Below are 25,968 nucleotides of genomic sequence, written 5' to 3'. Positions count from 1 at the left end.
GTGCAAAACACGTCTCCCAGCCCAAGATAGCGGCGCCGCTCCGCTTGCATCACAAGTGGTTTAAAGGGATTCCGGCACCTACTTTTAGCTCTATAAGCTAAGCTGTATGCGCTGAAAGTTGGTGACCCGCTGAGTCCGGGGATGTAAGTGTTAGGCCTCGTTCACACGAGCGCTGTTTTTGCGCATTAAAAGTGCGTGAAAAGATCGCGTCAAAATAGAACCTACGGTTTTTATAGAACCGTTCAGATGAATGAACTAAATCCTTACACCAATCACAGATAGGACAGTGGGTGCAAAGCTTGCATCTAAGGTCTGTGGTGCAAGAAAAGATAGGACCTGACCTATCTGTGGTGCGTGCCTTCCATAGACTCCTATGGAGCTGGATTACACGCACCTCCGATCGTGTGAATGAGCTAATTAAAAGTCCTTGAATTAACCCATTCACACAATCTTTAGTGCAGTATAGCCGAGATCTTTTCACGCGCCTATACTGTGCTAAAACAGCGCTCATCTGAATGAGGCCTTATACTTGCGAAACAGCCTGCGGGGCTGAAGGAAACCCTCATAGTGATGAGAAAGAGGGTCGGAGCTACAGGGGATCCCAAAGAGATCTCCCCATATTTGGAGAGATAGGGGAGCGGGGCTAGAGGGCTTCCCCGAGAGTAGGGGCAAGAAGGGGCAGGGCTAGAGGAGGTTCTCATAGTTCGATTCCTCCCTAGCCAAGAGAGAGGGATACACTCTCCAGTTTTGCCACTCTCTTTAGCCCTGCTCCTTTGTCCCTGCTCTCGGGGAAGCCCTCTAGCCCTGCTACCCTATATCTCCAAATATGAGGATATCTCTAGGAGTTCCCCTGTAGCTCTGCCTCCCTCTCTCTCATTGCTTTGGGGGATTCTTTCAGCCCTGCTGGGATGGGAGGCTGTGGAAACGCCTTGCACCCAGGGAGGATTGCGAGAGCGATATCGGGGCATCAATCCTGATATTGCTCCCATCAGTGTGCAGAAGCCCATCTGCAGACAATTGCAATTGTTCTATTTTGTGTGTGGGTTTGCGCAAAACACTGCACAGACCTGTAAAAACGAGTCCCAGAAAAAAAAAACCCTGATTCATGAAAAACTCAGTAGCGGCGAGTGTAGCTGCACATAAGCCCGTGTGAAGTAGCCCTCACAGCGCTAATACGTTGTGTAGGAGCGAGCGTTTTTGCGCTTACACTAGTGTGCAACCGCAAACTTCAGCGTTCATGCACACGCTTCAACGCAGCACATTTGCGCTATGAACGCTGATCTGTGTGTGACTGTGCATTGCACAAATACACCCCCAAGGCTTTGGGAATCGTAGAACGTCAGATGGCTTTACCTGTTGTACGTAGAATTGTTGTCCATCAGCTCACACGCAGCGCGCACTGGTGCGAAGAATGGCAGAAAGCAAAGCCGGTTATCTCATCCAGATGTTCAATTAATCCAAGTAATTATCAGACATTTCCTGGTATGCCGGCGCGCAGCCGGTGTGGCCCGGGTCCAGGTCTGGCGCTTACCTCGTACACGTCGGAGAACTCGTATGGCTGGATGAATGGAGGAACATATTGCTGAGTGACCTATTTCCAGCAGTCATCAGAATATTGCTGTGAAGCATCGCACAAACATAATCATTGCTAATTCTTATTAATGATCCTGTTCCGACACATATGAACGAATCGTAATTACCGGCGCTAAAAGCCGAGGGGCGCCGCCAGGAAGGGTGAAGAGAGATAAAGACCCGAAGAATGAAGAAAATGGGTCTGGTGTGCAGCTGCTTCCAGACTGCAAAACATCTCCTCACTTCAATGTATTTTAGAAGAAAAGGGCTCGCTCACATGGGTGGATTTGCTCAGCGTATTGTGCGCGCAAATTTAATGGGATATGCAGCGAACAAAACCAATAGATTTCAATGGGTTCATTCACATAAGCGCACCTAGTAAAAAAAATACGTGGTAAGCCCTATATTAAAATAAATGGTCTCGCGTAAATGGACACAACATACGCAGTCGCGCTAACAGGCATATTTGCACTTCCGCCCGTGTGAAGGAACCCAAGTAGGGCAGATGTCAAAGAAGAAAAAAAGAAAGCCTCCTTCCTTCTTCTCATCCCCTTAAAGGGGTTGTCTCGCGGCAGCAAGTGGGGTTATACACTTCTGTATGGCCATATTAATGCACTTTGTAATGTACATTGTGCATTAATTATGAGCCATACAGAAGTTATTCACTTACCTGTTCCGTTGCTAGCGTCCCCGTCGCCATGGATCCGTCTAAATTCGCTGTCTTCTGGCGTTTTTAGACGCGCTTGCGCAGTGCGGTCTTCTGCCTGGTGAATGGGGCCGCTCGTGCCGGAGAGCTGGTCCCGCGTCATCATCGTAGCTCCGCCCCGTCACGTGTGCCGATTCCAGCCAATCAGGAGGCTGGAATCGGCAATGGACCGCACAGAGCCCACGGTGCACCATGGGAGAAGACCCGCGGTGCATCGTGGGTGAAGATCCCGGTGGCCATCTTGGAGAAGGAAGAAAGAAGCCGTCGCAGAGGGGGGATTCGGGTAAGTAATATATATATATATTTTTTTTTTTTAACCCATCCCTTGGGTTTGTCTCGCGCTGAACGGGGGGCCTATTGAAAAAAAACAAAAACGTTTCGGCGTGAGACAACCCCTTTAATGGCTCCTTCAGGTAAGCGTATTTCGCAATATACTCGCTCCTGCACAAATTACATGCGTGTCTGCGTAAATACTGTGCTGGCGCCACTCGTTCACATGGCCGGGGGAATTAGCCTAATGCGGTCTCAGTGATCATGGGTATATGCAGCGATTAGCGAGTACCCGCGTGTGCAAATGTGTGTGTCTTTGTGCACCTTCCACAGAACTCTATGCGGTTCTTTGGGGTTCAAACACACACAAAAGAGCAGGACCAATTTTTTTGCGCCCTCAAGCGCAAAAAAGAGAAGTGAGAATGAACCCATTGAAATCAATGGATTCTAGTCTCTGCATTATCCGTGCTTGCCGCGTCCCGGGCTCACTTCTGCGGTAATTGAGTGCCTTTCCTCTGGAGGGTGTGGGGAGCAGATCCTCTTTTCCTGGAGTAGGCTGTGGCGAGTACATGGTTCCTCCATTCATCTATCCCAGTAACAAGTACAGAAGAGAGAGACTGAGTAACTAGATTCGTAGAGTGTGAATTGAGCGGAGAAGAGAAGCGTTTGTGGAATGTGCTTAGCGAATAATGGGAATACCCCAGCAAAAGTCCGACTGATATCTTAGACTGCGGATGCACAAAAAGGGGAAGAGTGTCTTTTGGATACAAACTTGTACAGGGGATAATAAGAAATACTTGTGTTAGCATACTAATGCCTAAGACTGAAATGCTGTGTAATGGAACCTTACAATTGAATTTTCAAGTAAAGAGAAAACCGTGTGCCTATGGTTTGAAAACTATTTCTTTGACTGTGGACTCTGTTATTTACTTTAACCACTTGAAAGGGGCACTGGCGTCACGAAGACAAACAGGTACTAAAAAGGTTCTCTACACAGCTATTATTTACAGGTTCTGTGTACGGCCCGGGGCAAACTACACTTTGCGTTCTGCAGGAGAGGATGGTAGAGCCATCCGTGACAGAGTAAGTCTTCTACCCCGCCATCTTCCCTAGCCCAAGGTTGGTACCAAGCCGCTACACTTTTTAACGCCACAGGGTGTAATGGTACGTCCTGCCTGCAGGGTACTTACTGCAAAACAGGACGTAAGCTTATGCCCTGTATGGCGCAGGTTCAGAAGCTGAACCCGTGCCATCCCGCAGCGGGAGCCGACTGTTATTGATAGTACTGAAAAAAAACGCATTCATGCGCAACTACACTCCATAGCGGCGATCATAGTTGTGTATACACCCATGTGAAGAAGCCCTAAAGCAGAATATACAGCATATTGCAGCAGCAATGAATGGCGTATTACAGATAGCTCAGCGTTCCCAGGTTTGCTAGGAAGGTGGTTGTACTTTTAATCCCTATGCCGCTTAGTGTTTTAGTTTAGCAAAAGTTATATTTTAATGAGGTCTTCAACCGGGGGGGGGGGGGGGGGGGGTTCTTGTCCTTTTGGCAATTTTAGTGTTATTTGAAGTAGGGCAAATAGGACGCCCGTTCTTGGGATTGGTGGGAATCTCAGCGGTCATACCCCTACCAATTAGTTAGTTATCCCCCATCTTGCCTTTCATTTTACCAGAATACCCCTTTATGCTTTATTTACATTAAATGTAGGTTAAATCCAGAAAATAGAGTTATCCACAATGCTGACCGGACAGGACCAACCTAACCCTTTCCAACCCAGTGTCAGAGCTCTTCCGATATTGAAATTTCCCTGCATAGCTTAGCTGTCGGACGAGGTCCGACACATTTGTAACACTATGCATAAGAGAGGTGATGTCATCAAAGGTCCTGCATCCTTGTGCAGATTATGGACAGACTACAACCACCTGTGGCCTCAGTTGCTATGGAATACTAACAAACACCTAACCAGACAGTAGCGTGTGCGTACAGGGCCTGTGATGTCACCGACATGTGATCAGGGGCGGAGCATGTAACTCCCTCACTGAGGATGAAGTACCCCTGATGATGTCACTGTCCTGTGATCAGGGGAGGAGCATCTAAGTCACTTACAAACCCACTCACGCACAGACGGACAGGTTGTCATTAGTAGTTTGAATAAGTAATACTGTATATGTATATATAAATATTAATTCACTTTTAATTAAGAAAAAAATGCTCATAAAATCATCATTTGAGTTCATTTCTATGTGTTTCTGTTGAGTAATTCCAAGTAATCCACAAAGCACTTTCCCACCCAAACTGGGGAGTGTGCAGGTGGCAGGGGAATCGGATTGGAAAGAGTTAATACTGTTGACTGCGAACTAAAGAGCCAGAACTTCTTAACTGTTATGTTGTGCTGCTGGGACCTGTAGTACTAAGGTTTCTAGCAGCGCAAGCTCACAGGTGCAGCATGATGGAGCTGGCTGGGTGTGGAGTTCTCCTGCTAGCCAATCCCCTGGGTCTTTGCTCACATATAAACCCAGCTCCTGTCAGTGTCTGTCTGGTGTCCAAAGTGAGCAGTCATGTATCCTTGTCCGTTGCAGTTTGCTGTGTGTCTGGTGTCCAAAGTGAGCAGTCATGTATCCTTGTCTGTTGCAGCTTGCTGTGTATCTGGTGTTCAGGGTGAGCAGTCATGTATCCTTGTCGGTTGCAGCTTGCTGTGTGTTTGGTATCTTGTTGGTTCATGTCCGTTCTTACGTTTATTTTCTGTCAGTTTAATGTCAGTTTGTCTCTGCTTTGTCCTGCTGAGTTTGTTTGCTATTTCTGGCCCTTAGGGTCCTCTGGTAGATGTCTCTTGCTAGTGTAGGAACCGCAAGACATGAGGAACCTTGCCGTGGCCTTGCGGCTCAAGTTCATTGGTCAATGTACAAACTAATACCTTGTACTTTTATAGCTATATCATCTGCTTATGTGTACAGGTATGCAAGGTGAGTGTTTTGGTCATTTGTCAGTTCCTATGTTATGTCTGTCCATCACTCCAGTCTACAGTATGCAGTGCTCTGTCCAGTAGGTGTTTCCGTCAGCACGTCCAGTCTGAATTCCGTTTTAAGGTCCCTGTATTTGTGATATCCTCGTCCTTTGGGCACGCTCGTGTGGGACCCCGTGCTTATTTGCCCACACAAACGTAATATTAACTTTTTGTAATTTCTTGCAGTTGTCTTGAGTAATGGGAATCTGAAATAAAGACTGATCTACCCCTGCCAAATTTAGCGCATGGGTTGAGCCATGCATAAAAACTAGTATTAGGACTTCTGCGCGCACATGTTCTTGTGCGTGCAAATTCACTTGCGCAAAATGCAGAGAAAGAGACCTATTGATTTCAATAGGTTCCCTAACATTATGCGTTTTTCTGCACAAATTCTGCATGCAAAAATAAGTGACATGCTCTATTTTTATATGCACTTGCGCACCAAAGTCCTCATAGTAGTTTATGGGGGTGTGCAATTTAATGGGGTAACTAACACCAGGGACTAATTGGGCTGCACAGCCTTTAAACAGTCCCAGCAGCGCAGAAATGTACAATGATATGCACGGATATGTGCACAATAGCTCCTGATAGCGCTTCCATCACAGCATAATTACATCACGCTATTGCAAGCATATCTATGCCTACGCTTGTCTGCAGGAGCCCTTATAGAAATACTAGTATTTATAGACTCTCCAGGCCTGGAGAAACAAAGATGGCTGAACCACTTCTCTGACGACCTGATGTTCGCTGTGCATAAGGGCTATTTCACATAGACGTATTAGCGCAGGCAATTCCACGTGTTAAAACGTCCTGCAAGAATCCTGATTGTTGAAAACTAAACAATTGAAATCAATGGTTTTGCTTTGTCCTGCTATGATTTTGTAGTTCTCCTACGTGTGAGAAATGTAGGGCAATACCTATCTTACCACTTTTTCTTCAAACAAGTGCGCACAAGCGTGGAGTTGGACTAAGAAAAAAACAAACAAAACCCTCCAGATTCACGCACTAATTTGCACCGTAGTGGTAATCATGTTAGCGTATGTGCCCATGTGTTTTTGCCCTAAGGGCTTATTCAGATGACGGTATTTACGCAGGTAAAAATAAGACCATGAGACACATTGGATTTCAATGGCTTCATTCAGACAAATGAGTTTTTTCCATGCCAAATATTTGCGCAAGAAAAAATAGGACCTACTCGATCTCTTCCGGTCATCTTTTTTATACGCTGTTTAGGTACCATCGTAAATTACGTAGTTACTGAGCTGTACAAGCCCCGGAGGGAGTGGCTTTCTGGCTCATTTCATATTGCGCAGTTAGAAACTATAAATCTTGTGGAGATGGAAGTCAAAGGGGAGTATGGAGTGAGCCGGTGATGAGGTCAGTCGGACTGGAGAGAGAGGGAGATGGAGAAACAGCGGGGAGGAATGGCTGCAGCTAGGCTTCCTTCTCCTCTGTCCTGCTGTAATTAGAGACGTGTTATATAAACATTCAAGAAATCCTGTGTGCTACAGCTAAGAAATCACCCTGACACTGAGAGAAACTGTTTGTTTCAAGACAGCTCTGCTTTCTACCAGACAGCAACACAGACACAAGCTTCAGACAAGCAGTAAAGAATCTTCATAGAAATTCTGTGAGTACTAGAGAAATATTAGCTAGTGTTTCAAGTTGGCAAAACTGTTAGTGGGGTTGATACAGGGTTTTCAGATTTTCTCAGTCTCTTTATAGCTCCCCTGTAGCTCAGATGCTGCCTCCCCAAGGCTTGTTTATCCATGTATAAAGTGTAAAACTGTGTATATGTAATATGCTGGTGTTTAATATTATTGTAGACAGCCACGTGCCTGAAAGTAAATGGTGCGCCTGTCATTTACCTACATAAGTGTGTTAGTCTTCTTTTGCTTCCAAGCGCTTTCAATCCAGGCAATGGCATCACAGTCACCTAATTCTGTTAGTCATCCAGATGCTGTTGTATGCCTTCAACAGTGCACAAGATTACAGAGAGCGTGCTGCACTCATCGCCACCATGACACGGCTCCTCAGCCACATCCTAGAAACCACTCAGAGAGTGCAGGCCTTTTCCCGCTTGTCACACATTGCTCTATGGCTGTATTCAGACGATTCGGTCACAGAGGAAACAGTACTGGAAAAACTGAGCTTTTGGCAAGATTTGTGGTACCCTTTGATGCGCTTGTGGTAAGAACTCTCAGCCACATCCAAAATCGCATGCAGTTTTCCCAATGTGGATTTTAACCAATCCTCAACTGCACTGCAATGTGAATACACCGAAACACGTAAGTTTTGCATCTTTTATTATTTTATGCAATTTTCCCCTTTGCCTTTTTTAAAATAACCCGTTTAAGTCAGGAAGTATTTGTAAGTGTTGCATTCGCCTCCTTCTAGCAAGCTAAGCGTTTACTTTGAAACTGCATTAATACAAGTTCTTCTTTGCAGTGACTTGTTTCCCTCAGGGTTACAGGAAATGTTCTCCGCTTTGACATCCATAATACAGATTAAGTATGTAAATAGTTTAATGAGAGCAAAGGCTTCTGCCTACTGGATATGTACAGACATTTTCCTCCACTATAGACATTCTTTTCTATAGTTATGGATTTTGGAGGACCTACAAACATGAAGCATTAGACAGTGCAAAGTGGACTACAGTAAATGTAGTATGCACAACATGCCTTCATGCTGACCTCAATTCTTGTTGACCATATGCACAGCTGTCCTGTCTTCTGGTTGACTCTTCACTTTCTTAATACTCTTAATTGCTCTTTCCACATCTTCCACTCAACTCTTCCAAGCTTTGATAGTGAGCTGGATCTTCTCAATCTGTAGTGACCTGAAATGTGGCACTACAGTAAAAATACTTAATTGCAAGTCAAGAGCAACTATCCTAACTATAACTAATTTAGCAAAGGGTAGTCATGTTGGATTTTGTTTAATAAGAAGATTGAATAGTTAAAGGGGTTTTCCAGGTAGAATACTATTGATGGATAGGTCATCAATAGTTGATTGGCTGTGGTCCATTGCTTAGGACCCTGATCAATCAACTGAGCAAGTGCATGCTGGCAGCACCACAAATACACAGAGGTCGGATCGGATCCGTGTCGGGAGGTGAAACTTTAACTTTTTTTTAACTTTTCCATGATCGCCATAATCCAATGGATAATGGTGATCACGTAACCAAGAACTTTATACCACGCCCATCCCCCGTGAAATCTCCAGGCTCTCGGCTATGTTTGGTAACCAGGAGCTGGGAGATTTTAAACTACCCTGGCAATCCGCGGCTTTTTCACATGCGTCCGTCATTTTGGCAATGGGTTCGTGTGCAGAGGTTGGAGTAAGGTCCGCGGATAAATCCGGAGACCTTAGGTACATCATTTCATCTCCCCCCATAAATATGATCCGTGAGGGGAGATGTAAGAAACTTTTTTTTTACACTTGTTTTTACTTTTATATGCTCGCTGTTAACCATTGGATAAAGTCAATATCTGTAAGGGGAGCTCAGGATACTTACCCCATCTTCCGCCGGTGTCTGCGCATGTGCGCCATACATCAGTACGTCACACGTAGAGAGCCGGGTGGCCCAGTAAGTTTAAAATCTCCCTGCTCGCAGCTAGTATGAGTAGCCCAGCAAACCAGGATGTAAAAAGTATATGGGGTGGTCACTAAGGTGTTAAACTGTGTATATGCAAATTCTACTGTTTAATATTCCTGCAGACAGCCACATTCAATAGTAAATGCTGTGCCTGCAGTTGACTCAAATACTTGTTAGGCTGGGTTGACACAGGGCGCATTTGACGCCGCAATTCCCCCTCTGGCCGCTAATCCCGGGATTAGCCAGCCATGTAGACGAGATTTCTCAGAAATCTTGTCCACACGGGACGGTGAATCCGTCACGGCAAAGCCGGCAGAAGCCGGCGCTGCGGCGCAGTTTCGCCAGCCGCAGCATGTCCATTCTTTTTTTTACCATTGCGGACGTGCTCTCCTCTATAGGAGCGCCAGCTGCAACACAACAGTGTGTGGCTAAGCCACTCCAAAATCCGCGGCTATCTGTCGCGGGTTTTGAAGCAGCGCTTTCCCGGCGGAAATCTCATGGTTTTTTGCTGCGGCCAAACCACAAGATTTCCGCCTGGAATACGCCGTGTGGGAACCCAGCTTTAGTCTTATTTCTCCACCAAGTTCTCAGGCACTGGCATCACATTCATCTATTTCCATTAGTCGGCCATGTCCTTTTGTCTACCTTCATCTGTGCACAAGATTATATAGAGAGCGCTGCACTTATCGCCACATGGCTCTTCATCCCCCCCTTAGAAACCACTCAGAGAGTGCAGACCTCTTCCTGCTTGTCGCATGCTGCAATACTACCGTTTCCTTGAAAATAAGACCTACCGCGAAAATAGGTTGTAGCCTAATTTTCAGGGAGGCTTGAAAAATAAGCCCTAGTTACACTCCATAAAAAAAAGAATACATTACCTAACAGGCTCGGTCAAGGTCCCTCCCGCTGCTCTCTAGAGGTTCGTCACAGTTCCTGCAGTCCTCAGTCGCTCGTACAACGTCACTTCCTGGTAACGGGATTCATAAATCCCACCTTCAGGAAGCGATGGCTGTTGATTGGTTCTTCCACCGCTGCCCAGACAATCAATACAGTGTTGGATAAACCAATCACAGCCATCACATTGGTTCATCTAGCGCTGCAGTGGTTGGCTGACGAGCAGTCGAAGAACCAATCACAGCCATCGCTTCCTGGAGGCCGGATTTATGAATCCCGTAACCAGGAAGTGATGTTGTATGAGCGTCCGAAGACTGTGGGAAGCAAATCGGAGCAGTGTAGAGCAGCGGGTGGGACGTGGACCGAGCCTGCTAGTTAAGTATATGAACTACCCCGAAAATAAGACCTAGCGCCTTTTTTGGGGAACATGATATGTCCTGATACATTCGTTGCTTATATGTTTTTGGTGATTTTTTTGTTTTTTCCATTGCTACTACTTTCTCCTGTATTCTACCTATACTTGTCATTAGTTATAGGTAAAATTACAAAAAAAACAAAAAAACAGATCAGCTGACCTCCATCCCTTCATCGCTGCTGTCAGTGCTGGCCTTAGATTAGTTGGTACCAACTGCTGTTTTTTTTTTTTTTTTGGCACACCCTGCTATGAGAAAATTATATATATATATATATATATATATATATATATATATATATATATATATATTGTGGGAGGACAGATCGGTAACATGCGGATTCGGGAGATATTCAGAGACGGAACACCAGCGGATGCAGTCCAAAAGCAGGCGTGACCTGCGTTTATTTCATAACAGCAACATAAAAGTCCAACCTTAGCTTCAGGCAAACAAATAAAATCCAAAATACAGCTCTCCGGCCGTCCCGGCCTGATCAGGTCGCACTGAGCAGGTGCGGTCCACACCAGGGCTTCTATCTCCGGTCACACAGGCTGCCAGGGTCCAGCAGCCAGAGAGAGAGAGAGATGAAAACACTCACTGACTCACTCGCCACTAATTCTCCAACTTCCCGATGTTGTAGAAGCATGAAATTTGGCACAAACATTGATTATGTCCAAAATAGGAAAAGTTAATGGGTCCCAACTCGATTATTCAATTCTAGCCCAAAAGAATTAGCGTCCAAATTTTACGTACAGAATCTAATTCTCTCACTTCCCGATGTCATTTTATATAAAGGAAACGTCGCATGGTTGCCTCCACGTGGTGTTTCCTGGGTAACGTAAAGAATAGAGATAAGCGAACACCAAAATGTTCGGGTGTTCGTTATTCGAAACGAACTTCCCGCGATGTTCGAGGGTTCGTTTCGAATAACGAACCCCATTGAAGTCAATGGGCGACCAGAACATTTTTGTATTTCGCCGATGCTCGCTAAGGTTTTCATGTGTGAAAATCTGGGCAATTCAAGAAAGTGATGGGAACGACACAGCAACGGATAGGGCAGGCGAGGGGCTACATGTTGGGCTGCATCTCAAGTTCACAGGTCCCACTATTAAGCCAGAATACTGGCAAGAGTGGGCCCCCCCCCCTCCCAACAACTTTTACTTCTGAAAAGCCATCATTAGCATGGCATACCTTTGCTAAGCACCACACTACCTCCAACAAAGCACAATCACCGCCTGCATGACACTCCACTGCCACTTCTACTGGGTTACATGCTGCCCAACCGCCCCCCCTCCCCCCCACAGCGCACACCAAAGTGTCCCTGCGCAGCCTTCAGCTGCCCTCATGCCACACCACCCTCATGTCTATTTAGAAGTGCGTCTGCCATGACGAGGGACCGCAGGCACACACTGCACAGGGTTGGCACGGCTAGGCAGCGACCCTCTTTAAAAGGGGCGGGGCGATAGCCCACAATGCTGTACAGAAGCAATGAGAAATAGAATCCTGTGCCACCGCCATCAGGAGCTGCACACGTGGGCATAGCAATGGGGAACCTATGTGCCACACACTATTCATTCTGTAAAGGTGTCTGCATGCCCCAGTTAGACCGGGCTTTTTAATTCATAGACACAGGCAGGTACAACTCCCTATTGTGAAGTCCCTGTCGACCGACAGCATGGGTGGCTCCCTGGAACCCACCGGCGGTACACAAAAATATCCCATTGCATTGCCCAACACAGCTGAGGTAGTAATGTCGTGCGTAATACAGGTGGGCTTCGGCCCACACTGCATGCCCCAGTCAGACTGGGGTTCTTTACAAGTGGACACATGTAGGTTAAACTCCCTGTGGACCCACAGCATGGGTGGGTGCCAGGAAGCCACCGGCGGTACATAGAAATATCCCATTGCATTGCCCAACACAGCTGAGGTAGTAATGTTGTGCGTAATACAGGTGGGCTTCGGCCCACACTGCATGCCCCAGTCAGACTGGGGTTCTTTACAAGTGGACACATGTAGGTTACACTCCGTGTGCACCTACAGCATGGGTGGCTCCCTGGAACCCACCGGCGGTACACAAAAATATCCCATTGCATTGCCCAACACAGCTGAGGTAGTAATGTCGTGCGTAATACAGGTGGGCTTCGGCCCACACTGCATGCCCCAGTCTGACTGGGGTTCTTTAGAAGTGGACACAGATGCATTTACAACTCCCTGTGGACCGACAGCATGGGTGGGTGCCAGGAAGCCACCGGCGGTACATAGAAATATCCCATTGCAGTGCCCAACACAGCTGAGGTAGTAATGTCGTGCTTAATGCAGGTGGGCTAAAAATTTATTTGATTACACTGTAGGCGAGGGCCCACAAAAATTGCTGTATCAACAGTACTAATGTACATCCCAAAAATTGGCCATGGCCAGCCAAGAGGGCAGGTGAAACCCATTAATCGCTTTGGTTAATGTGTCTTAAGTGGTAACTAGGCCTGGAGGCAGCCCAGTGTAACGAAGAATTGGTTCAAGTTACAGTTCCAACGCTTTTAAGCGCATTGAAACTTTTAAAAATTGTTTAGAAAAATTATTTGAGTGAGCCTTGTGGCCCTAAGAAAAATTGCCCGTTCAGCGTGATTACGTGAGGTTTCAGGAGGAGTAGCAGGAGGAGGAGGAGGAGGAATATTAGACACAGATTGATGAAGCAGAAATGTCCCCGTTTTGGATGGTGAGAGAGAACGTAGCTTCCATCCGCGGGTGCAGCCTACGTATTGCTTACGTATCGCTGCTGTCCGCTGGTGGAGAACAGAAGTCTGGCGAAATCCAGCCTTTGTTCATCTTGATGAGTGTTAGCCTGTCGGCACTGTCGGTTGACAGGCGGGTACGCTTATCTGTGATGATTCCCCCAGCCGCACTAAACACCCTCTCCGACAAGACGCTAGCCGCAGGACAAGCAAGCACCTCCAGGGCATACAGCGCTAGTTCAAGCCATGTGTCCAGCTTCGACACCCAGTAGTTGTAGGTGGCAGAGGCGTCACGGAGGACGGTCGTGCGATCGGCTACGTACTCCCTCACCATCCTTTTACAGTGCTCCCGCCGACTCAGCCTTGACTGGGGAGCGGTGACACAGTCTTGGTGGGGAGCCATAAAGCTGTCCAGGCCCTTAAAGACTGTTGCACTGCCTGGGATGTACATGCTGCTCGATCTCCGCACCTCCCCTGCTACCTTGCCCTCGGTACTGCGCCTTCTGCCACTAGCGCTGTCGGCTGGGAATTTTACCATCAGCTTGTCCGCAAGGGTCCTGTGGTATAGCAACACTCTCGAACCCCTTTCCTCTTCGGGAATGAGAGTGGGCAGGTTCTCCTTATAGCGTGGGTCGAGCAGTTGTGGCCAGAATGCGTGCAACGCGAGGGTCACGAGAAAGGCATCCTAACATGAAGTCAGCCATGTGTGCCAGGGTACCAGTACGCAACACATGGCTGTCTTCACTAGGAAGATCACTTTCAGGATCCTCCTCCTCCTCCTCCTCAGGCCATACACGCTGAAAGGATGACAGGCAATCAGCCGGTGTACCGTCAGCAGCGGCCCAAGCTGTCTCTTCCCCCTCCTCCTCATCCTCCTCATGCTCCTCCTCCTCCTCCTGTACGCGCTGAGAAATAGACAGGAGGGTGCCCTGACTATCCAGCGGCATACTGTCTTCCCCCGCCCCCGTTTCCGAGCGCAAAGCAGCTGCCTTTATGCTTTGCAGGGAATTTCTCAAGATGCATAGCAGAGGAATGGTGACGCTAATGATTGTAGCATCGCCGCTCACCACCTGGGTAGACTGCTCAAAATTACCAAGGACATGGCAGATGTCTGCCAACCAGGCCCACTCTTCTGAAAGGAATTGAGGAGGCTGACTCCCACTGCGCCGCCCATGTTGGAGTTGGTATTCGACTATAGCTCTACGCTGTTCATAGAGCCTGGCCAACATGTGGAGCGTAGAGTTCCACCGTGTGGGCACGTCGCACAGCAGTCGGTGCACTGGCAGCTTAAAGTGATGTTGCAGGGTGCGCAGGGTGGCAGCGTCCGTGTGGGACTTGCGGAAATGTGCGCAGAGCCGGCGCGCCTTTACGAGCAGGTCTGACAAGCGTGGGTAGCTTTTCAGAAAGCGCTGAACCACCAAATTAAAGACATGGGCCAGGCATGGCACGTGCGTGAGGCTGCCGAGCTGCAGAGCCGCCACCAGGTTACGGCCGTTGTCACACACGACCATGCCCGGTTGGAGGCTCAGCGGCGCAAGCCAGCGGTCGGTCTGCTGTGTCAGACCCTGCAGCAGTTCGTGGGCCGTGTGCCTCTTATCGCCTAAGCTGAGTAGTTTCAGCACGGCCTGCTGACGTTTGCCCACCGCTGTGCTGCCACACCGTGCGACACCGACTGCTGGCGACATGCTGCTGCTAACACATCTTGATTGCGAGACAGAGGAGGAGGAGGAGGAGGAGGGTGCTTTAGTGGAGGAAGCATACACCTCCGCAGATACAACCACCGAGCTGGTGCCCGCAATTCGGGGGGTGGGTAGGACGTGAGCGGTCCCAGGCTCTGACTCTGTCCCAGCCTCCACTAAATTCACCCAATGTGCCGTCAGGGAGATGTAGTGGCCCTGCCCGCCTGTGCTTGTCCACGTGTCCGTTGTTAAGTGGACCGTGGCAGTAACCGCGTTGGTGAGGGCGCGTACAATGTTGCGGGAGATGTGGTCGTGCAGGGCTGGGACGGCACATCGGGAAAAGTAGTGGCGACTGGGAACTGAGTAGCGCGGGGCCGCCGCCTCCATGATACTTTTGAAGGACTCCGTTTCCACAACCCTATACGGCAGCATCTCAAGGCTGATGAATTTTGCTATGCGGACGGTTAACGCTTGAGCGTGCGGGTGCGTGGCGGCGTACTTGCGCTTGCGCTCAAACACTTGCGCAAGCGACGGCTGGACGGTGCGCTGAACTACACTGGTGGATGGGGCCGAGGACAGCGGAGGTGAGGGTGTGGGTGCAGGCCATGAGGCGGTAGTGCCTGTGTCCTGAAAGGGGGGTTGGATAGCAGTGTCAGGTTGGGGCACAGGGGGAGAGGCAGCGGTGCAAACCGGAGGTGGTGAACGGCCTTCGTCCCACCTTGTGGGGTGCTTGGCCATCATATGTCTGCGCATGCTGGTGGTGGTGAGGCTGTTGGTGTTGGCTCCCCGGCTGAGCTTTGCGCGACAAAGGTTGCACACCACTGCTCGTCGGTCGTCAGGCGTCTCTGTGAAAAACTCCCAGACCTTAGAGCACCTCGGCCTCTGCAGGGTGGCATGGCGCGAGGGTGCGCTTTGGGAAACAGTTGGTGGATTATTCGGTCTGGCCCTGCCTCTACCCCTGGACACCGCACTGCCTCTTGCAACCTGCCCTGCTGCTGCCCCTGCCTCCCCCTCTGAAGACCTGTCCTGAGTAGGCGTTGCAAACCAGGTGGGGTCAGTCACCTCATCGTCCTGCTGCTCTTCCTCAGAATCCTCTGTGCGCTCCTCCCTCGCACTTACTGCCCTCACTACTACCTGACTGCAAGACAACTGTGTCTCATCGTCATCGTCCTGCTCACCCACAGAAAGTTCTTGAGACCGTTTGCGGAAGTCCCCAGCCTCATCCCCCGGACCCCGGGAACTTTGCAATGGTTGGGCATCAGTGACGATAAACTCCTCTGGTGGGAGAGGAACCACTGCTGCCCAATCTGAGCAGGGGCCAGAGAACAGTTCCTGGGAGTCTTCACGCAGCTGAGCAGGTGTCATTGTAGTGGAGTGAGGAGGCTGGGAGGAAGGAGGAGCAGCAGACAGAGGATTCTGATTTGCAGCAGTGGACGGCGCAGAACTGCGGTTGAACGATAGGTTGCTCGAAGCACTTTCTGCCATCCAGGACAGGACCTGCTCACACTGCTCATTTTCTAATAACCGTCTCCCGCGTGGACCCATTAATTGTGCGATGAATGTGGGGACGCCAGAAACGTGCCTCTCTACTAATCGCGCCGCAGTCGGCTGCGATACACCTGGATCAGGAGTTTGGCCTGTGCCCACACCCTGACTTGGCCCTCCGCGACCTCGGCCACGTCCACGTCCTCTAGGCCTACCCCTACCCCTCAGCATGCTGTATTACCAGTGATTTGATTTCCCAGGCAGGAAATAAATTGGCGCAAGACTGCAGGCCAAATATAATTTTTTCCCTTTTTTGAAAACGAAAGGCCCCAATGCCTCTAGTGAATGAATAATCTAAGTTTAATAACTGTGCTGTGGCCCTGCTAATGTGTCACAGAACTTGAGGGTAGCAGAGTTATTATAACTCTGGCAGAGCAGGTATTTTTTTCCCAATTAAGGAAAGCAAATGGCGAAGCCAGGAGTAAAACGTAGCTGGGTGCGTCTGATTTTTAAACGTTGCACACGCAGCCGACACGTGTCCACCGGCGTTAGGACGGACAGAGGCAGGACAAATAGAATTTTTTTCAGTTTTTTTCCACCAAAAGGCAGCACTGCGTATATTCAATGAACATGAGAAGTTTAATAACTGTGCTGTGGCCCTGCTAATGTGGCACAGAACTTGAGGGTAGCAGAGTTATTATAACTCTGGCAGAGCAGGTATTTTTTTCCCAATTAAGGAAAGCAAATGGCGAAGTCAGGAGTAAAACGTAGCTGGGTGCGTCTGATTTTTAAACGTTGCACACGCAGCCGACACATGTCCACCGCCCTTAGGACGGACAGAGGCAGGACAAATAGAATTTTTTTCACTTGTTTTACAAGCAAAAGGCAGCACTGCGTATATTCAATGAATAATAACTGTGTTGTGGCCCTGCCTACACAATTCTTTCCCTGCAGTATCAATGGAGGGTGCAATGCTCTGCAGAGGCGATTTTTGAGAAGAAAAAAAATATGCAGCACAGCTAACAGCAGCCTGGACAGTACTGCACACGGTTAAATATGGCCCTAGAAAGGACCGTTGAGGTTCTTGAAGGCTACACTCACTCCTAACACTCTCCCTGCCTATGCAACACTTCTGTCCCTAATGCCGGGTGCAACGCTCTGCAGAGGCGATTTTGAGAAAGAAAAAAAATTGCCACTGCTAACAGCAGCCAACACACAGCTATCAGTGGCCCTAATAAGGACCTTTGGGGGGTCTTGAAGCCTACACTAACTACCAATTCTTTCCCTACAGCAGCTCCGGTACAAACAGCACTGTCCCTCATCTAACTCACAAGGCATCTGAGGCGAGCCGCGGGAGGGGCCGACTTTTATATTAGGCGGACACCTGATCTCGCCAGCCACTCACAGCAGGGGGGTGGTATAGGGCTGGAACAACACAGGAGGAAGTTGTAATGCCTTCCCTGTCTTTCAATTGGCCAGAAAAGCGCGCTAACGTCTCAGGGAAGGAAGTGAAAGTAACCCGAACACCGCATGGTGTTCGTTACGAATAACGAACATCCCGAACACCATAATATCCGCACGGATATCAAGCTCGGACGAACGCGTTCGCTCATCTCTAGTAAAGAACCATGCAAAATGGTGAACATATTTTTTTCCTCGGTATCTCTAAAGTAACCACGACTTCATAAGATTTGCCATGTGAACGACACATAAACACCAGTACCAAATTAACTCGGGCGAACCCGGGTATACCAGCTAGTGTGTATTCTGTTTGTGCGGAATTGCATTGTGGGGGCGCCAACAGGCTGCTAGGGGCGCCTTGGAACATCAGGGAGGAGGAGACTGAGTTAGGAGGAGGATGATTCATGTTGCTCCTTAAGATGCTGCCGCACGGAGGAAAAAGATCATCTGGTCAGGTGAATCTAAAGGGGAAGACTGATCCCAGCCTATATTCACCTGCCCCCTAGCCAGCGCCCTTTACAACCGTGCGGTCGCACATAGCTAAGGTTGGCCATGCTTGTTATAAGAATTTGTGTGTCTGCATGTAACCTAGACATGAGGCGACGCGAAAGCTGATGTTTTTTTATCCCCAGCTTTTGTGTGCTTTTACTGCATCATTCCTACTTACAAAGGCAGACAGCTTTTATAATGGAAGGATCGGGGATGTAAATGTAATTCTTCACTGCTCAGGTTCATTTATAACTCGCACTGCTGAAATAAAAGGGCTTATTTTGTAAGTAAATAGAGGGTTAAAAATAGGCATTTTTCTAACATACTTTATGTAGCAATACTTTGTTTTGATGATCTCTACTTACAGTCATTAAAGCTTTTTTTTTTCCGAAAAAAAAAAACAAAACTCTGCTTGCCTTGTGATGATTCCGCAGATACAAGGCGCAGCTCTGATGACAAAATTCACACAAACGTATTCTCACTTTGTATGGCGCTTGCAAAATTTGCATACATAATACGCAGTGAATAAAAGCCATTGTTTCCAATGGGTTTATTCACATGTGCGTATTTTATATATGCAGCATGCTCTATCCTTGTGCGTATCGCGTACGGACATAGCACATATTAAACTAATTAAACTTAATTGCCCATTGAAATCAATGGGAGCATGTTTTCGCGATTTTTTTTTTTTGTATGTGCGAATAGCCAGCGCAAAAAAAAAAAAAGTAACATACGCACACATGTGCGCAAAAATACAACACCCATCATGGAAATAGGCAGCGCAAATGCGTGCATAATTATGGTTATGCCTGTGTACAGCCGGCCTAACAAGGCAAGGTTGCATTACTGCATTCCATGCTGCAGTAACTGCATGAGCCTGGAACCCCTCCAATGCATGACAATCAATGGCTGCATGGCTGTGCTGGTGGATGGGCAGGATTACCGGTAAAATCATGCAATGATTTGCCTCCTTGGGTGAGCGAGGTTTTAGATGCATGCACTTACCCCATCTTGGGAACCTGGCTATAATCTGTAGACATGAACATCTTATGGAATGACTAGAACCAGAGATCTTTAGGGCCGCATGTCCACGGGCGGGGCAGATTCTCGCAAATGGATTTCCGCTGTGGGAGATCATTTAAAGTCACAGCGATGAACCTATCATTATGATGGGTTCATCGTGGCAAATCGCGGTGTAGTGACCCAGTACTTCATCCTGGTTCCCTCCATAAATGTCGTGCATGTATGTCTTATGTTGATGCACTAACTGTGCAAAGCTGTCTTGTCATTTCCAGTATGTGTATTGCACAGCTGCGGCGCTTGAGAAGTTAACTTTATTAAAATCCACTGTCTGCATGTAAATGTATCAAGTTTGTCATGTCATGTGATGAGAGAGTTTATAAAAGTGAGTGATTTAGAGCAGGAAAGGGTCCATGTCTTCAGGAGTTTGGTGGTGCTAGAGGTCCAGGTACATGAGGGCACCTTCAGCCCTCATGCGTTGAAGCATGGAAGAGGAAGAGAGATTTCCCGTTCTGCATGAAATTGGATGCTAATAGAGTGAGCCCCACAGAGAGAAAGAAAGAGAGAGAGTGTGACTTTGTTCCTACAAGGCCCAGTGCAGAGGTACTATCTGATTAAACTTTTTCCTACGCAGCCCTCTGAAGTCTGGATCACCGTGTAGAGGTAAACCCGTTGTTTGTCACACCAACGCGTCTCCAAGACTGCGTGGAGGTACTACAAATCAATAATCTCTGTTCACACATGCGCGTCTTTAAGTATAGAAGAGCCGTGTGATCTTTGAAGTCTGTTTATTTGCCTGCACTGTAAAGTCTACAATTTAATTGCCTTGTATTGTCTACTTTTGATTTCAAGTAAAGATTATGCCGAGCTCTAACTGTTCCTGGAGACCCGTGATGCTTAAGCACTGTCTGTGGCTGAATTTCTTATCTGCCGAGGGTCAGTGTTAGAACAGGGGCATCACGTGTGACAATAAATCCCCTGTTATCCAGTTGGTGGGTATTTCCAATCCTAGGGTTGTCCAAAATGGACTGCAGTGATACCCTGGCCGCCTGCACAGAATCCGCGCAACAATAGAATATGTTGCGATTTTTCCTCGTGAGTGCAAAATCGCAATTGTTTTCCGCTCGTGTGGAGAAAAAAGCGTTTTTGAATAGCCTGTTACGGGCAGTATTTGATGCAGAATCTCGAGGGGGATGCCCGCTCCGGATTCCTCGATGCAAATCCCCCCGTGTGCAGTCGGCCTGTGTTGGCACATGACGTCAGAAGCGGATGGTGGCAGTATGGCAATAGAGTTTGAACCTTGCTGCCAATATCCAGGAAACTTTGCTGCTCTGGAGAGGTGGGGGCAGGACGTAGTCTGATAAAATGGCGTCTGACATAAAAATGCGTATAAAGCAGAAGGAGTGTAATAGAATTCCTCAATGTGGAAAAACGTGCACTCATTGAGTTTCATTGACCCTTCCAGAAGATGTAGGGTGGTAAAATTGCGCAATGCAAAGTGAGTAAAAACGCAGAATTAGGAAACCAATGATGTTTTCACTTCTGCAATGTTGCGATAAAGAAATCACAGCACGCCCTATCTTTCTGCGTTTTGCGATATTTTAGCGCCAATGTTTTCCTATGGAGCCTACTTTTCCTTGCACTGCAATGCCCGAACTTGCGTTTTTCGCGTGATGCGATGTGTTTTTACCATTATAAAGACCTATTGACCCTCGATTTTCTCATGGCGATATTGCGATCAACCGTGTGAAACTACCCTTACAGAGAGCAAACAGTGGATATTGGCACAGTGGGGTGATGAGTGGCACCTTTAAACAGTGGCAACTGCAACGTGAAAGACGAGCCACGTTCTGGACGGCCGCACAGCTGTCACACCACGACAGCCGCAGGGGGGGGATTGCAATTTCCTCAAAGTGATGCAAGACGGTATGGTTACAAAAATGCCTCCCCTTTGATGAGCTGTCTGTTTCCTGCAGAAATCGGCTCAGTGCATGAGTTCAGACAGCTCCGTTATCACTGCAGTGGCCAAGCTTGGTATTACAGGCAAAGTTCCCATTGAAGTGAATGGGAACTTTGCCTGTAATACCAAGCCTGAGCACTTCAGTGAGAACAGAGCTGTTTGCTTCCTGCAGTAAACAGCTGAGTGAGCACACTGACCTAGCCAACAGCTGATCAGCGAGGATCCCGGACAGTGGACCGATGCTAATCTACTATTGATGGTCCATCCAGGATATAGGGCATCAATAGTTTACAACTGGACAACCCCTTTAAACCTTACCCATTAGCTTCTGTATTAAATACTGATGTACTGATGGATGATTATGGAAATAAGAATTATTGGCAGTTTTAGAGTTCTTTCGTTTCCTACATGAATTCATGGCTTTAAAGTGCATCGGCAGGACTGATTATATGCAATTGTCTGTCTGGGTTCTGTCATTATGCTATGTCTCTTTGTAGGTGGGAGCCAGTGGAAGCGCTTTAATCTTTAGGCATCTCAGATTGTAAGTCATGTTTTAGAATTCAATGATAATTGTATGTTTCTGAGGATTATGTTGGTAGCTTTTTTCCTTGAAATCCTCTCATTATTCCTGTAGTGTAGAGGTCTCCAACTTCAGAAGTCAGATAACACGTGGTGCTACATAGACTTCGAAAATATCAATATAAGCAAAATTACAGAGCAACCACCATTGTGGACTGGGTACATTGTTACCATCTCCCAGTGGGCTTGGGCAATTACACTCTTTGTAAAAAAAAATACCGCCCCTAGAAGAAGTTGTTGTTCTGCTGCAAAACTCGGCATGCAGTTCCATCCCAGGCAGATAAGCAAATGATTAGGGTCTTGGCTCAGGATGCCCTGAAACTGGTTCCCCCTTGGCCCATAAAAGGCTCTCGGAGGCTCCTTGTGTGCAGTGACCTCTTCTTCCGCTTGTGTAGAGCTTGTTGACCACTAGATATGACTCTACAATGCAGAGAAGAGATTTCACCCTATTCTGAGAAGGGGGCACCTTAGCTGGATGGTCATAATGATGATTTGCCTGCCACCTGGGCCGTTCTGACCAGACTATTAGGAGATGTTGCGTCTAGTGAATGGGTGAGGGCACACAAGGCGACAAGTGCAAGTGGCTGCAACTGTTTTGTTGTCCGCCATCGAGAGACAGGTGGCACCATCATTACAGGCCTCTATGTCTGTCGGAACCATTTCCAGTTACTTGGCTGAAGGACACTTGGTCCTATGGTGCCCATTACGTGTACTGTCTTGGACACCCACCCACCCTCGCCTTTGTTTGCAGTGGTACCATGAATGACAAAACGAGACTGCTATGGAGTGGAACCGGGTTGTCTTCAGAAACTAATCTAAGTTTAGTTTGGGCGCTGACGACGGCCGTGTTAATTTCTGGAGACCTAGGGGTGAGCACCTCAAACCTGCCTTTGCTGTGAAGCGGCACACTGCCCCCTGCTGGTGTGATGGTCTGGGGGGCCATCGCATACGACAGTCGGACACCCCTAGTAGTGGTACAAGGGACAATGACGGCTCAGCGATATGTTCAGGACATCCTGCAGCCACATGTGTTCCTCTCATGGCGGCTTCCAAGAGGCATAATGATAATGCTTGACCGCACACACAGGGGGGTCACAGGAATGTCCCCACAACATTGTCACACTTTCGTGGCTGCCTGCTCACCAGATTTATCACCAATAGAACATGTATGGGATTGTCTGGGATACCTACTTTGACAGCCTATGGGTTTGCACAATCTACAGGCTCAGTTACAGCAAATGTTGAGCGATAAGCTGCAGGATGCCATACAAAACCTGCATGCCACCATGCTTGACTATATCACATCTAGCATCCAAGCTAGAGGGGGTACAACAGGGTACAAGAGCCTCCATGCCTGCCTGCATCACATCTTATATCCAAGATAGAGGCGGTACAACAGGGTACAAGAGCCTCTATTCCCAGCCATATCACCTCTTGTATCCAAGCTAGAGGTGACCCAATAGGGTAGTAGAGCCTCCATGCCCGCCCGTATCACATCTTGAACCCAAGCTAGAGGTGGCTCCATAGCAGTGGTGGCGAACCTATGGCACGCGTGCCAAAGGCGGCACGCAGAGCCCTCCCTACTGGCACGTGCCCCATCGGCCGCTCACCACTTGTGAATACCAGCAGGGGCCGCGGCTCTCCTGCCGGCATTCACAAACGGCACTGCTAGCCGCGCTGATCCCGGCACACACTTACTTCAGTGTGCAGCTGGAATCCCCCTCCCCCCTGCCCCGACGTCTCCTACTACTTGGTTCCGCCGGGAGGGGGATGGCGTCCGGCAGCACACTGAAGTCAGAGTGTGTGACGGGAGCATATTAACTCTTTCTTCTGTCCCACTTCTGCCGCAATCAGTAATTCCCAGCAACTTGATTGGTTGTTTGGGTTGGCTAATTCACCAAACAACCAATCAGGTTGCTGGGAATTACCTATTGAGGCAGAAGTGGGTAAGAAAAAGTTAATATGCATGCCGGGACTATCTCTGACCAGAAGAGGAGCTGAGCTTCCAGGAGGAGGAGGAGGAGGAGGAGGTAAGTATGTGGGTCTCGGGAGGGGCACTGTGGGGTGTCACTACTGCACTGGGGGGCTGCTGTGGGGTGTCACTACTGCACTTGGGGACGCTGGGGGGTGTCCCTAATGCACTGGGGGCCGCTGTGGGGTGTCACTATTACCGCTGGAGCCGCTGTGGGGTGGGGGGGTCACTATTACCGCTGGAGCCGCTGTGGGGTGTGGGTCTCTATTACCGCTGGGGCCGCTGTGGGGTGGGGGTCACTATTACCGGTGGGGCCGCTGTGATGTGGGGGTCACTATTACCGCTGGGGCTGCTGGGGGGTGTCACTATTACCGCTGGGGTGGGGGTCATTATTACCGCTGAGGCCGCTGTGGGGTGGGGGTCACTCTTACCGCTTGGGCCGCTGTGATGTGGGGATCACTATTACCGCTGGGGCTGCTGGGGGGGTGTCACGATTACCACTGGAGTATGTTTACAGGTGGCGGAAATGGGCATGGCTGTTTCAAAATAGACAGGGTGCAGATTTTGACTACTTTTTGGATGCGGAAATTTCCGCTGAGGACACTCTGCAGTATTTCCGCATCCAAAAAGCAGTCAAAATCTGCTCTCTGTCTATTATGAAGCGGCCCTGTCCTTTTTAGAACGACGGGGGTAAAATCATACGTCGTGATAAGCCCCGCCCTGATGTGTTGGCACTTTGCGATAAATAAGTGGGTTTTAGGTTGCAGTTTGGGCACTCGGCCTCTAAAAGGTTCGCCCTCACTGCTCTATAGGGTACTAGAGCCTCTATGTCTGCCCATATCACATTTTGTATCCAAACTAGAGGCGGTACAACAGGGTACTAGAGCCTCCATGCCCACCAGTATCACATCTTGTATCCAAGCTAGAGGTGGTAAAACAGGGTACTAGAGCCTCCATACCTGCCTGTATCACATCTTGTATCCAAGCTAGAGGTGGTACAACAGGGTCCTAGAGCCTCCATGCCATATGTATCACATCTTGTATACAAGCTAGAGGTGGTACAACAGGGTACTACAGCCTCCATGCCTGCCCATATCACATCTTGTATCAAAGCTAGAGGCGGTAAAACAGGGTACTAGGGTCTTTATGCCCACCCATATCACATCTTGCATCCAAGCTAGAGGCGGTACAACAGGGTTCTAGGGTCTTCATGCCCACTCATATCACATTTGGCATTCAAGCTAGAGGTGGAATAACAGGGTACTAGAGATTCCATGTCTGTCTGTATCACATCTTGTATCCAAGATAGAGACAGTACTAGGGTCTTCCTGCCCGCTCATATTACATCTTGCATCCTAGCTAGAAGCAGCCCAACACCTTACTAGAGCCTCCATGCCCCCCGTATCGCATCTTGTATCCAAGCTAGAGGAGTTACAACAGGGCACTAGAGCCTCCATGCCTGCCCGTATCACATCTTGTATCCAAGCTAGAGGCGGTATAACAGGGTACTAGAGCTTCCATGTGTACCCGTATCACATTTTGTATTCAAGCTATAGGCGGTACAACAGGGTACTAGAGCCTCCATGCCCGCCCATATCACATCTTGTATCCAAGCTAGAGGCGGTACAACAGGGTACTAGAGCCTCCATGCCCGCCCATATCACATCTTGTATCCAAGCTAGAGGCGGTACAACAGGGTACTAGAGCCTCCATGCCTGCCCATATCACATGTGGTATTCAAGCTAGAGGTGATACAACAGAGTATTAAAGCCCCCATGCCCGCCCGTATCACATTTTGTATCCAAGCTAGAGGCGGTTTAACAAGTTACTAGAGCCTCCCTACAAGGATCAGTCCTTCTTTGGAGGAAGGTCCTTTATATGGTCTTACTATCCAGTAGAAAAAGGGATGCTGCAATCACAGCTGTGGCCTCCTTTTTTCCAGGGTCCCTGCAGAGTCGCGTGGTCTGCCTCAATGCTCCTTACGCCATAGCGTCCCTCAATATTAGTAGAAATAAATGGATGCTACTCAGTGAAGCTTGCACTCAGGGACACTTTTGATTTGCAGACAAACATTTTGGGACTCTTTTGGCAGACACCTTCTTTGTGACCAGAGCCTTGGCTATCATACTA

Source organism: Eleutherodactylus coqui, chromosome 6 (assembly GCF_035609145.1).
Source record: "Eleutherodactylus coqui strain aEleCoq1 chromosome 6, aEleCoq1.hap1, whole genome shotgun sequence".
Taxonomy (NCBI): Eukaryota; Metazoa; Chordata; class Amphibia; order Anura; family Eleutherodactylidae; genus Eleutherodactylus; species Eleutherodactylus coqui.
Note: the sequence above shows the minus strand (reverse complement) of the source record.